The following is a 12,821-nucleotide window of genomic DNA, read 5'->3' on the forward strand; positions in this document are numbered from 1 at the left end:
GAATTGTGGTTGGCAAGTGAGTTACATTTTGAGTAGTAATTTTCTTTACCCTTCACAGCTTGTGAGTATGTTACTATTTTCTTAGGCATAGAGCTTAGTCACTTTGCGGGGAGAGTCGGATCAGGAAAAAAGGATGAAATGGGATGGGAACATTTTTTCCTAATTTCAGTCCAGTTATTTTGGAAATGAACATTCCAAATGGGCTTGTATGGAGAACAAGCATGTTTGACAGATCCTAACAGGTAATGGGCTTAGGAAAACAAATCTACTGTTGAGTCTCCTTTCCAGGGTGTTCCCTAATGAAATCAGGTTGTGTAAGAGCCTTTCAGAGAACTGAGGGACCCATTATATCCCAAATAATAATTTATTTTTGACCAAAAATAATCAATTCCATAGGTTCTTCACTGATAGTATCGTGTGTGTGTGTGTGTGTGTGTGTTGTGTTAGTCTTTCAGTTGTGTCCAACTCTTTCTGATCCCCTGGGCTGTAGCCCACCAGGCTTCTTCATGGAATTCTCCAGGCAAGAATACTGGAGAGGATTGCCATTCCCTTCTCCTTGATAGTATCGTGTGCTGTGCTGTGCTTATTTGCTCAGTCATGTCTAACTCTTTATGAACCCATTGGTTGTAGCCTGTCAGACTCCTCTGTCCATGGGGATTCTCTAGGCAAGAATACTGGAGTGGGTTGCCATGCCCTCCTCCAGGGGATCTTCCCAACCCAGGGGTTGAACCCAGGTCTCCTGCATTGCAGGTGAATTCTTTACCATCTGAGCTACCAGGGAAGCCCAAGAACACTGGAGTGGGTAGCCTATCCCTTTTCCAGCGGATCTTCCCAATCCAGGAATCAAATTGGGGTCTCCCGCACTGCAGACAGATTCTTTACCAGGTGAGCTACCAGAGAAGATTGATAGTATCATACTTGGGCCTTAATGGCAATAGGGATTAAAAGAAAACATTAGAAATCTTGAAAAAAGTAATTTGACAATTCACAATAGAGAATACTGTGCATTCAAATAAAATTGCTTTTCTTCTGAGGTTTGAAACTGGGACTATTAGTTTAAGAAAGCCTCTGGAATAGTAGACCTTGCCAAACCATTTCATGGACAAACACTTTCCCGGTTAAGAAAACAAAGAAAAAAGCAAGGCAAACAGAATTTGTCAGCATGATCTCATTCTCACAGGCTCTCTGTTAGGGGCTGCTGAGGGAGGGAGTCTTCTTTGTGTATAAGATGCTACTTTGATGTGACCATCCGTCTAGCCATTGTCTGGTCTTATTCTGAGAAACACAGCTGGACACATTTAGAAAATGTTCAGGAGGAACCTGTTTACCTCGACATTGGCAAAGCCCTAAGAGTTGTGATAATAATGACACATATATTTTTATTGGAATTACAATATTATTTCATCATGAAGGAAAAAAGTTGGGGGAAAATTTATAAAGCAGAAATCCACATCACAGCACACTAAGAGAATGAGAGATACTCTTTTTGTCATGGTTTCAATGTTTATAGCTTTCATTAAATAGGATTGACTGGGTGAGGAAGGTAAATGACCATCTGGGCTTCAGAGAGAAAAAGAAAAAGATAAGATGTCAGAATTTTATGTGGTAAAAAGCATCAAGAATTAACATGTTTAGTTAAATACTATTTTATTTTTAGCATTTTTTTTGGTGTGTGTGTGAATATTGAACACAGTAACAGAATACAATTCTCAATATTGTGCTACCCTTATTAACTTCCAGAGACACCACAGTCTATTTTATCCCAGGGGAAAAGCACTTTTTTATTCTACGCATATTTATAGAAAGTGTAGATATTTTACATAAAAAAGCAGCCAATAATTAAGTACACTGAACAAGTGTTATCTTAATTTCTTGACTCTTATGACAGAAAATATTTCTGTATTTTTTTGCGTCTCACAATGCCATTTAAAAATGTATGCAATTTTAAAAGTTACTTTCCACTTACAGTTATTACCAAAAACTATATTCCCCATGTTGTACAATATATCCTTATAGCCTACCTTACACTCAGTGATTTGTACCTCTTGCTCCCTTACTCCTATATTGCCCCTTCCCCTCCCTTCTCCCCACTGGTAACCAATAGTTTATTCTCTATGGTTGTGATTCTGCTCCTTTTTTTGTCGTATTCAGCAGTTTGTCATAGTTTTTAGATTCCACACATAAGTGATATCATACAGTATGTGTTCTTTCTCCATCTGACTTATTTCACTATTTTTACAATTGGTACTCTCCTAAAAGTTTTTCCTGATTTTTCCTATGCCAGGAAATAGAGGGAAATTGAGGTATAAAACAGTGAAGTTTGTAGTCACACATTGAATTCAAGCTTTCATAAAAGTAAAATGATCTGTTGAGAGAAAGCGCTGGTGTCAGACAGATCTCCTATCAAAATGCTGCATGAATTTCTAATTGTGTGACATTAGGCATGCCTAAAACTATGAGCTGTATTTTCCTCATCTACAAAAGGAGAAAATAATATTTATCTCACATAATGGTAATGGAAATTTAAAAAAAAAGACAATTGAACAATTGTAAATGCCAATGTATACTCAGTGCTGACCTGGAACTTGTTTTTAAAAAAAGACTCATAAAAAAATCACTTCAAGTAGAAATAAAGAGTCTAGATGCAGATGTGTCTCATTTACTTATTATATTTATTGAAATTTAATATTAATTCAACCCAGTTGTTGAGAATCTACTCTATCAGAGACCTGTTTTGGTTCAGACGATGTAGCCATTAGCAAGAAAAATGGACTTTATATTCTACAGGAGCATCTAACAGTAAAATAAAGGAAAATATTTTAAAGATATAGATAGTGATAAATGTTACAAAGAACTAGTTCACATAGGCATATGCATATTAATACGAGTCTAATGGGAATTTCTGGAAAAGTCAAAAATGCGTTATTTCCTATAAGACTTAAATGATGGTTGCAAGAAATAGCCAAGACTCTCAAAAACATTTACCATGGTGGTTTTACCACAGTACTCTCCTGGACTCCCTGGTGGACCTGCACTTGGCCATCAAATTGGCTGAGACTCAGCCCAGGAAGCCCTCGCTCACATTTTTGGCAGGTGTCAGGCAGTAAACCAAGACCCCTGGGTTGTCTTTCACATGGTCTTCCCAGTGGGCTAGCTCAGCTTCTTTCTCATCCTGAACTCCAGCCTCTGGATTCCCAAGGCAGCCTGAACAGGCAAGACCAAATGCGCATGTGCTGCTCTAGACTTAGCTTGCATCATGTCTGCTAATATTATATTAATGAAATAAATCATATGGTCAAGCCTAGTTAAGGATGGACGGAGAAGGCAATGGCACCCCACTCCAGTACTCTTGCCTGGAGAATCCCAGGGACGGGGGAGCCTGTTGGGCTGCCGTCTATGGGGTCACGCAGAGTCGGACACGACTGAAGCGACTTAGCAGCAGCAGTTAAGGATGGAAAAATAAGCTCTCCCTCTGGAAAGGAGGAGCATTAAAATCACACTGCAAAGAAGCAAACCTGGAGGAATAACTTACTGAGGTTATGTTTACTAAAAATATTTCACACCAATTAAGTTAGGTAAGAGAAATAAACACATGTTGAGATTCAAGCACAATGAAGACAAAAACAAACAAACAAACAAACAAACTCCTAAAAGCTTCTGGAGGGAAAGAGCAGATGGCTTGCAGAAGAACAAAAATTTAATATATATCAGCTTTCTTGATAGTAAATAGAAAACAGTAACATTTAAACACAAGTGTGTGATAAGAGCATTCTGGAATCATATAAAGGCTCAGAAGTTTAACACACAAAGACCTCTTGGAAAATGCATTTGTGTGTGTGCGTGCTAAATCACTTCAGTCGTGTCTGACTCTTTGTGACCCTATGGACTGTAGCCTGCCAGGCTTCTCTGTCCGTGGGATTCTCCAGGCAAGAATACTGGAATGGGTTGCCATTCCCTTCTCCAGGAGATCTTCCTTACCCAGGGATTGAACCTGGGTCTCCCACATTGCAGGCAGATTCTTTATCATCTGAGCTACCAGGAAGCCCAGCTTTTGTACAGTGTCTTTCCAAAAGAAGAAAAAAAAAATCAATGCAAATAATTAAGTAAAAAGAATGTGGCTTAGAAGCATAGAGACGGTTAGCCCCCAGGGGTTGGACTCATTGGCTGGAGAATTCAACCAGTCCAGAGATGTAAAACCTTCCACTATGGAAGGTCACTGTCCTATAAAGGTCACTGTCCCTTTTTAAATAAGGGACTTGTACATCCAAGGATTTTGGCATCAGCAGGTGCCCTAAAACCAATGCTTGTGGATATCATGGGACAACTGTACTTCTTCCTGTTATCTCTAAGAAGAACTGTATCCGTAACAGTATCAACATCTGCACCTGATTAAGGTGGGAAAAAACGGGCCTGTTGGCCTGTTTTCCCACTTCTAATGTAATATTTCTTTACTTAATTAAATTTTTGAAAGATGTTGCATAAATCTTAATACATATATGGGTTTGTGAACTTCTAAAGAAGCTGAGTTCCAGTCTTACCTGTAGTCACTTTGTGAGTCTTAAGCTTCTTCAGTGACCTTGGACAGTCATCATTAAGGCATCTCAGTTCATCCTATAGAGTCAGCTACCTATGAAGTTTACAACCGAAGGAACTCAGCACCAGAAGATGTTTCAGACATAAAGTGTTTCTTATGTCCCCATGTAGCTAGAATCCCAGTGTTAATTGTACCCTGCTGATAGTCATGAGTTCCAACTCCCACTAGGAAAACAAGGAATGACACCTCCTGTTTCTGTTAAACTGGTCTCATAGATAATTTAGACTTACTCAGTATCATATGTGCTGCCCATTTTTATTAATATATGCTTCCCTGGTGGCTCAGACAGTGAAGGAGGAAACAGACAGAACAGGCTCCATCTTGAAAGCAGGACTCCAGATTGGGCCGGACTGTGGGCTTTGAGCTATATGCCCAGTATCTATGGAAACGACATACCAACTGGAAAACCAGACCCCTCCAGATGGAAGAGCCCCAGGGCCCGTACCTAGACTCTCTGTCGCCTAAAAGAATACCCTAATTATCTGTGTAACCCAATTGAGTCATAAATTCTATTATGCTCATTGTGGTATGACCACAGGCCTATTGATAGTTGTCCACTCTTAACTACCTAAGCTTAAGGGATATGAATCACAGGTTCACTTTGATTGTATCTTTCTTTTCCTTTGTTCAGACTAATTTAAGGGAATTTGGGGAGGTGGGTTTGGGCATGTACACTTAGGGTATATAAAGTTTTCACAAAAATTGGTCAGGGTCCTTGGCTAAGAGGAGACTCTGCCTTGGGCCTGCCGGTGTAATAAACTGCACTCTACTATCTGCATTGTCCTTCTGAGTGAGTTTGTTTCCCAGAACGCGTGGCTACAACAATAGTAAAGAATCTGTCTTCAATTGAGGAAATCTAGGTTCGATCCCTGGGTCAGGAAGACTCCCTGGAGAAGAGAATGGCTACCCACTCCAGTATTCTTGCCTGAAGAATTCCATGAACAGGGTGTCCAAGTGGGCTGCAGTCCATGGCGTTGCAAAGAGTTGGACATGACTGAGTGACTAACACTTTCACATGCTTATGTTAATTCTTATATGCAAAACCAGTCCATTGCTAGAAAAAGTACTTTTCATGTCATCCTGGAGAAGAAACACTAGTTTGGAAACAACTGTGAGAAAAGTTTATGATAAATCAAGAAAATACTTTGATTTCCACTCTTTTGAAATACCAATTTCCAATTTTTATGGTTACACTTAAATAAAAAATATTTTTTCTAGTAACGGACTGGTTTTGCATAAAAGAATTAACATAAGCATGTATTAATAAAATTGGGCATAAGCAAAACCAGTCCTTTGCTAGAAAAAATATTTTTTATGTTAGAGTAACCATCTACATTGGAAATCAAAATATTTTCCTGATTTATCATGAACTTTTCTCACAGCTCTTTGCTAGTTAGTGTTTCTCCTCCAGGCTGAGTTTCTGCAGCTATTATTTTTAAGGCGTTCCAAAGGATCATAAGTTATATCAGTGAGTTCAGTTCAGTTCAGTCGCTTAGTCGTGTCTGACTCTTTGCGGCCCCATGAATCGCAGCACACCAGGCCTCCCTGTCTATCACCAACTTCCAGAGTTTACCCAAACTCATGTCCATCGAGTCAGTGATGTCATCCAACCATCTCATCCTCTGTCGTCCCCCTCTCCTCCTGCCTCCAATCCTTCCCAGCATCAGGGTCTTTTCCAGTGAGTCAACTCTTCTCGTGAAGTGGCCAAAGTACTGGAGTTTCAGCTTCAACATCAGTCCTTCCAATGAACACCCAGGGCTGATCTCCTTTAGGATGCACTGGTTGGATCTCCTTGCAGTCCAAGGGACTCTCAAGAGTCTTCTCCAACATCACAGTTCAAAAGCATCAATTCTTTGGCGCTCAGCTTTCTTCACAGTCCAACTCTCACATCCATACATGACCACTGGAAAAACCATAGCCTTGACTAGATGGACCTTTGTTGGTAAAGTGTTGTCTCTGCTTTTTAATATGCTATCTAGGTTGGTCATAACTTTCCTTCCAAGGAGTAAGTGTCTTTTAATTTCATGGCTGCAATCACCATCAGCAGTGATTTTGGAGCCCAGAAAAATAAAATCAGCCACTGTTTCCCCATCTATTTCCCATGAAGTGATGGGACCAGATACCATGATCTTAGTTTTCTGAATGTTGAGCTTTAAGCCAACTTTTTCACTCTCCTCTTTCACTTTCATCAAGAGGCTCTTTTGTTCTTCTTCGCTTGCTGCCATAAGGGTGGTGTCATCTGCATATCTGAGGTTATTGATATTTCTCCTGGCAATCTTGATTCCAGCTTGTGCTTCCTCCAGCTCAGTGTTTCTGATGATGTACTCTGCATATAAGTTAAATAAGCACAGGGACAATATACAGCCTTGACTATACAAACTATGCAAAATTTTTAAATTTGCATTATGTTTCATTCTAAGTTAAAGTCCAATAAACTAAACTAATTTTAGCAATAAATGTAGGGCTACAAAAACAATAGAAAAAAATGCTATTTATTAAGAGAATGGTTCCCAGTTTTATGGATTAATTTAATATCAAATTATTGAATGCATTAATTGAATATCAATATATTAAATATTAGTCAAATATTAAATACTAACTTAAAATATTAAGTCACAAAATCAATTTCATTTAATTTTTATCTACAGAGAGCAGATTGAACTTTTTGTCTCTTACTTGGGCAACCATTAACCACCATCACTAAATGCTTAGGGAAAATCATCAAACTGAAAATTGTAAAACGTAATTGTTGTAAACATTCAGGTGGAAAAAAAATGGACAATAGTTTAATTTATAAAGCTTTTGCAACTTTTTAAATGTCTTAAAGAATAAGGTCTAGTATTTATTATAAAGTTACATATAAACAAACATAAACATAGAGAGAAGTTAATATAAGCAAAGGGTTGAGAGAAGTAGATTACAGAAATCATCATGAATAATGCTGCATGCAACCTTATAGCATAATTGTCGTAAGTCATATCTTTCCTGGTGGCTCAGATGGTAAAGAATCTGCCTGCAATACAGGAGACCCAGGTTCAATCCCTGAGTCGGAAAGATGCCCTGGAGAAGGGAATGGCTACCTACTCCAGTATTCTTGCCTGGAGAATTCTATAGGCAGAGGAGTTTGGCAGGCTAGAGTCCATGGGGTCACAAAGAATCAGACATAACTGGGCGACTAACACATGAATAGGTCAAGAGAAAGTAACCCTGACTAGGAATCAAACTTCACAGCTTTAATGAGGGTACTAACTGGGACTGGGTACATAGCATTAGCTCTGTCACCTGCTTGATATATGATAAATCTTTAAAAATTTTTTTGTTTAGTTTTCTGTTTTGTCCTGGAAACTTCTATGACCAAGAAAGATTCAGTAACGTGCCTGTAATAAGTGTAAATATAATCAGATTTTCTGGTGGAATTTAGAATGCCTAGAGAACTAGCCTATAGTTTATCATTAGTTATGTCAGCCCAATAGACAGCAGAGTTCTATATGTGTCATGTACCATCAGACAGGTCTTTTGATACACAGGTTGTCAACTAAAACATATGCACAACTTGAGGGTCGGGAGTTAAGTTTTATTTGGGGCAAAATGAGGACAGCAGCCCAGGAGACAACACCTCAGTTAGTTCTAAGAAAACTGCTTCAGGGAGCCAGGAGGGGAAGTCAGGCTATATACAAGTTTTTAACAAAGAGCGAGCAGGCAGTCTGAACATCAAAGATCAGGTATCAAGTTAAGGAATTTAGCTTTCTACATAGGGAAAGATGCAAGCCTCTGGGTTCACTGAATTCATTCCTTTCATATGCATCTCAGCTATCTAGGGCCAAATCCTATTTCCTTGTTCACCTTAAGGAGTGGCAGATGACTGCTTCTTGCATTCCCCCAGCTCCTCAGCAATCACGATGGGGGGTGGAGGGGTGGGCAGCATCTGTTGGATCACAGTTTGGGGAGCCCTCATTTACATTTGGAGGCCAGAAATCGCTGATGGCTGTGACATTTCTTGTTTATTGATATGGCAGGAGGTATTTTCATTTCATAGTTTAAATATTTGTTTCATTGAATTGAAACAATTGACAGTTATTTTTTTGGAGACTACTTTGTGTACAGATATATTTTTGATATCATGAGACTCCTATCTACTCACTTAATTGATGGTATATATTTTTATTTAAACCCTTTTTACTTTACATTGTTTTAGATTTACAGAAAATTTGCAAACATAAGAATTCTCATATACTCCACATCCAGTTTCTTCTATTATTAATATTAGTGTAGTTCATTTGTTGTAATTGATGAACCAAAATCAATATGTTATTAATAACTAAAATTTATATTTCCTTAGTTTCACCTAATTTTCTTTTTCTGTTCCAGGATCCCATCCAGGAGACATTACATTTAATATCATGTCTCCTTAGACTCCTCTTGTCTGTGACAGTTTCACACAGTATCCATGTTTGATGATACTGACAGTTTCGAGGAGTACTGGTTACATATTTTGTAGAATGTCTTTCTAATGGAATTTGTCTGATGTTTTTCCAAGATAAGACTGGGAGTATGGAAAATTGGGAGGAAAAAGTAAAGTGCTATTTCCATCATATATCAAGTGTGCAAAGCAACATGCGTTATCACTGTTGAGATTAACCTTGATCACCTGGCTGAGGTATTTTGTCAAATTTCTCTACTTTAAAATTATTATTTTCCCCTATTCATACTATGCTCTTTGGAAGGAAGTCACCATTGCAGCCCCTAGTGACTTAAGAAGATGTGGGGAACAAACCTAGATATCTTTGAAGTATCTACATAAATTATTTGGATAAAGTCGAACACATTTTAGTTGTGTTTCCAGATGCTTCTCTTAGCTATAAAAAAAAAAAAAAGAAAATATGGTTTTCCTTTACATTGAAAAAAAAATTGAAACTAGAAATTGTAGTGACCTTCAAAAGTGAAGAGTGATATTTTGCTTGAAAAGTGATATTTAATTGTAGATAAAAAATAAATAATTATTCTAAGCTAGAAGTAGAATCCAAAAAATGAGGTTTTGGTAAAATTAAAATAAAAATTGTCTAAATAAAGTGTGAAAACTAGATATGGGATTCAAATGAAAGAATTAAGAAATGTGAGATAAATATAAGATAAAAATAAATATAAAATAGATGTTAATACGTTTAAATAAAAATATGCAAAAAAAAAAAAGAAAAGAAAAAGCATCTTTGAATTTAGGACTGAGAAGAAATAGCTTAAGGAAATTCTGATTTAAAATGGTGTTTGATGAGTAACCTCAATGATGGTTCTTTTAAACTCTCACTAAAATACTTATGAAGAATCCAAGCTGCATGAAACAGATATTCCATTATCACCAAACAACAATAGTTAATGACATTTCCAGAGCATGCATTGTTGATCTGCCTACACAAACACCAACACAGTTAGAGTTAAATTGAGAAAATTTTACTAGAGCTTTGCTTCATGCAACATAAGATGCCTGGGAAACTTTGGGAAAATGTGTATACCTTTCAGGCATTGTTTATTCTCAGAGACTTAAAGTGTGAGCAGCTGTCCTTCTACCTTGATTTTTTCTTGTTTCCAGACAGCTGGAATTTGATTCCTCATATTACCTCATCTTCCTCATGCAGTTCATCACAGATAGAGATTTCCAGAAAACAATTGGGTACTAAGCAGTCCATGTGGAGGGAGGGAGACTGCAAATTCATGCTTGGCAAGTCAACAAGTAAACAATATTGGTGGGGCTTAAAAGCTAGAGAAATTCCTGAAGAAATGTTTAATGAAAATGATAGCGTTCACAGACTGGATTGATTTAGAGTACCAGTAACCAGGCATTTGGGTCAGGAAATGATGTTATCTCAGCAAGGAAGGACCACAAGGAAAATGGGAATTTGACTAAAAGCTATGGACCTCCATTTGCCTCTCAATTATTGAGGGAGGGGAAAACCTACATGTACATACTTATGAGGCATGTGAAAATTTCACATGGGTAGAACACACTTTATATTGATCAATTAAGGAATACCAGACCATCTAACCTGTCTCTTGAGAAACCTGTATGCAGGTCAGGAAGCAACAGTTAGAACTGGACATGGAACAACAGACTGGTTCCAAATAGGAAAAGGAGTCCGTCAAGGCTGTATATTGTCATCCTGCTTATTTAACTTATATGCAGAGTACATCATGAGAAACGCTGGGCTGGAAGAAGCACAAGCTGGAATCAAGATTGCCAGGAGAAATATCAATAACCTCAGATATGCAGATGACATCACCCTTATGGCAGAAAGTGAAGAAGAACTAAAGAGCCTCTTGATGAAAGTGAAAGAGGAGAGTGAAAAAGTTGGCTTAAAGCTCAACATTCAGAAAACTAAGATCATGACATCCAGTCCCATCACTTCATGGAAAATAGATGGGGAAACAGTGGAAACAGTGTCAGACTTTATTTTGGGGGGCTCCAAAATCACTGCTGATGGTGATTGCAGCCATGAAATTTAAAAACGGTTACTTCTTGGAAGGAATGTTATGACCAACCTAGATAGCATATTTAAAAGCAGAGACATTACTTTGCCAATAAAGGTCCATCTAGTCAAGGCTATGGTTTTTCCAGTGGTCATGTATGGATGTGAGAGTTGGACGGTGAAGAAAGCTGAGCGCCGAAGAATTGATGTTTTTGAACTGTGGTGTTGGAGAAGACTCTTGAGAGTCCCTTGGACTGCAAGGAGATCCAACCAGTGCATCCTAAAGGAGATCAGCCCTGGGTGTTCATTGGAAGGACTGATGTTGAAGCTGAAACTCCTATACTTTGGCCACCTCATGCGAAGAGCTGACTCATTGGAAAAGACCCTAATGCTGAGGAGGATTGGGAGCAGGAGGAGAAGGGGACAACATTGCCTGAAATGGCTGGATGGCATCACCGACTCGATAGACATGGGTTTGGGTGGACTCCAGGAGTTGGTGATAGACAGGGAGGCCTGGCGTGTTGCTGTCCATGGGGTCGCAGAGTCGGACATGACTGAGCAACTGAATTGAACTGAACTGAAGAATAAAAGAACATGATTTTATTGTATTTGAACAAGAAAGACATAACTACATGAGACCTCATAGCCAGTAGTGAAACAGAGTCAGACCCTATGGTCTTTTCCCCCACATCCTCTTTCTGCTCTTTTGTCTGTAGAAAAGCTTTAGTCAAAGAATTAGTTCAATCAGAGAAGTGAGAAAATGCAGAAGCAAAGGGAAACAGACAAGACAAAATAATAGTAATTTAGTCATTCAGCAAAGTCAAGGAACTTTAATTCTTCAATGGCTATAGATAATATTCTGAGCCATATCCTGTGTGCTGTCTGGTAGATACTGAAACCCCACCAGGTGGAAAAAGTTAACTACATGATGACCAGACTGTAGCAGTGACATAAGCTGCCAAAATTTCAAGAACAGGCCTCAAAGACATGGGAACAAACTGACCCTGTCCTGTATCTAAAGACTAGCACTGTACTTAAAACAATCCAGATGACATTGATCAGACCACTGCATGAATAATTTCAAGATGACTGTCAAAGCTGAGTGTCCTGTTCCCGCATGGAGCCCCTCTCTTCATCTATAAATGCCCGTGCTCACTGATTGTCACTGGAAGGATTCGACTTCTGGACAGAAATCTGTGTCCTCCCCTCCCCCCACCTCCACCCGCTCTGGTTGCTTGCCTTTCTGCCCATCTTGCCTCTTTTTTTGGCTTTTTAGCAGCAAGCAACTGACCTCAGTTTTAACAACAGCTTTTTGGCTCCCACCGTGGGTTTGCTGCACTTTCATGATATCTGGCTCCCTGGGGGTTTCCCGAGCAGTGCCGCCAGCCATGACAGCTTGCTGAGATGGTTGCAAGGAGCCCACTGCTCCCGGCTAGCTGGCTCTGAGAGAGGAATTTGGGGAGATGTTTCTAGCAGCTACCAAAATTATTTGTTTCAGCGATCCTCTCTGTTTCTCTCCTGCTCCGCCATCGCTGCCAACTTACCCTTTTCTTGGTGGAACAGAATCATGCATCTGGATGAGCTGAAGAACTCCACGACTGAGTATGCCCACCAGTGTGCACCCAGGAAAAGTTCTGTTTTGAGCACAAAGTGCTATTTGGGCATTTTGCCAATTGGTTATGACGTTTGTCTGCTGTTGAGGACCATCTGTGTTGGGGAAGTGTTTGTATGGGACTCCCTATCAGTCAACATATCAGAGGATTTGTGAC

Source organism: Giraffa tippelskirchi, chromosome 9 (genome assembly GCF_054371585.1).
Source record: "Giraffa tippelskirchi isolate mGirTip1 chromosome 9, T2T-mGirTip1v1.2.pri, whole genome shotgun sequence".
Classification (NCBI taxonomy): domain Eukaryota; kingdom Metazoa; phylum Chordata; class Mammalia; order Artiodactyla; family Giraffidae; genus Giraffa; species Giraffa tippelskirchi.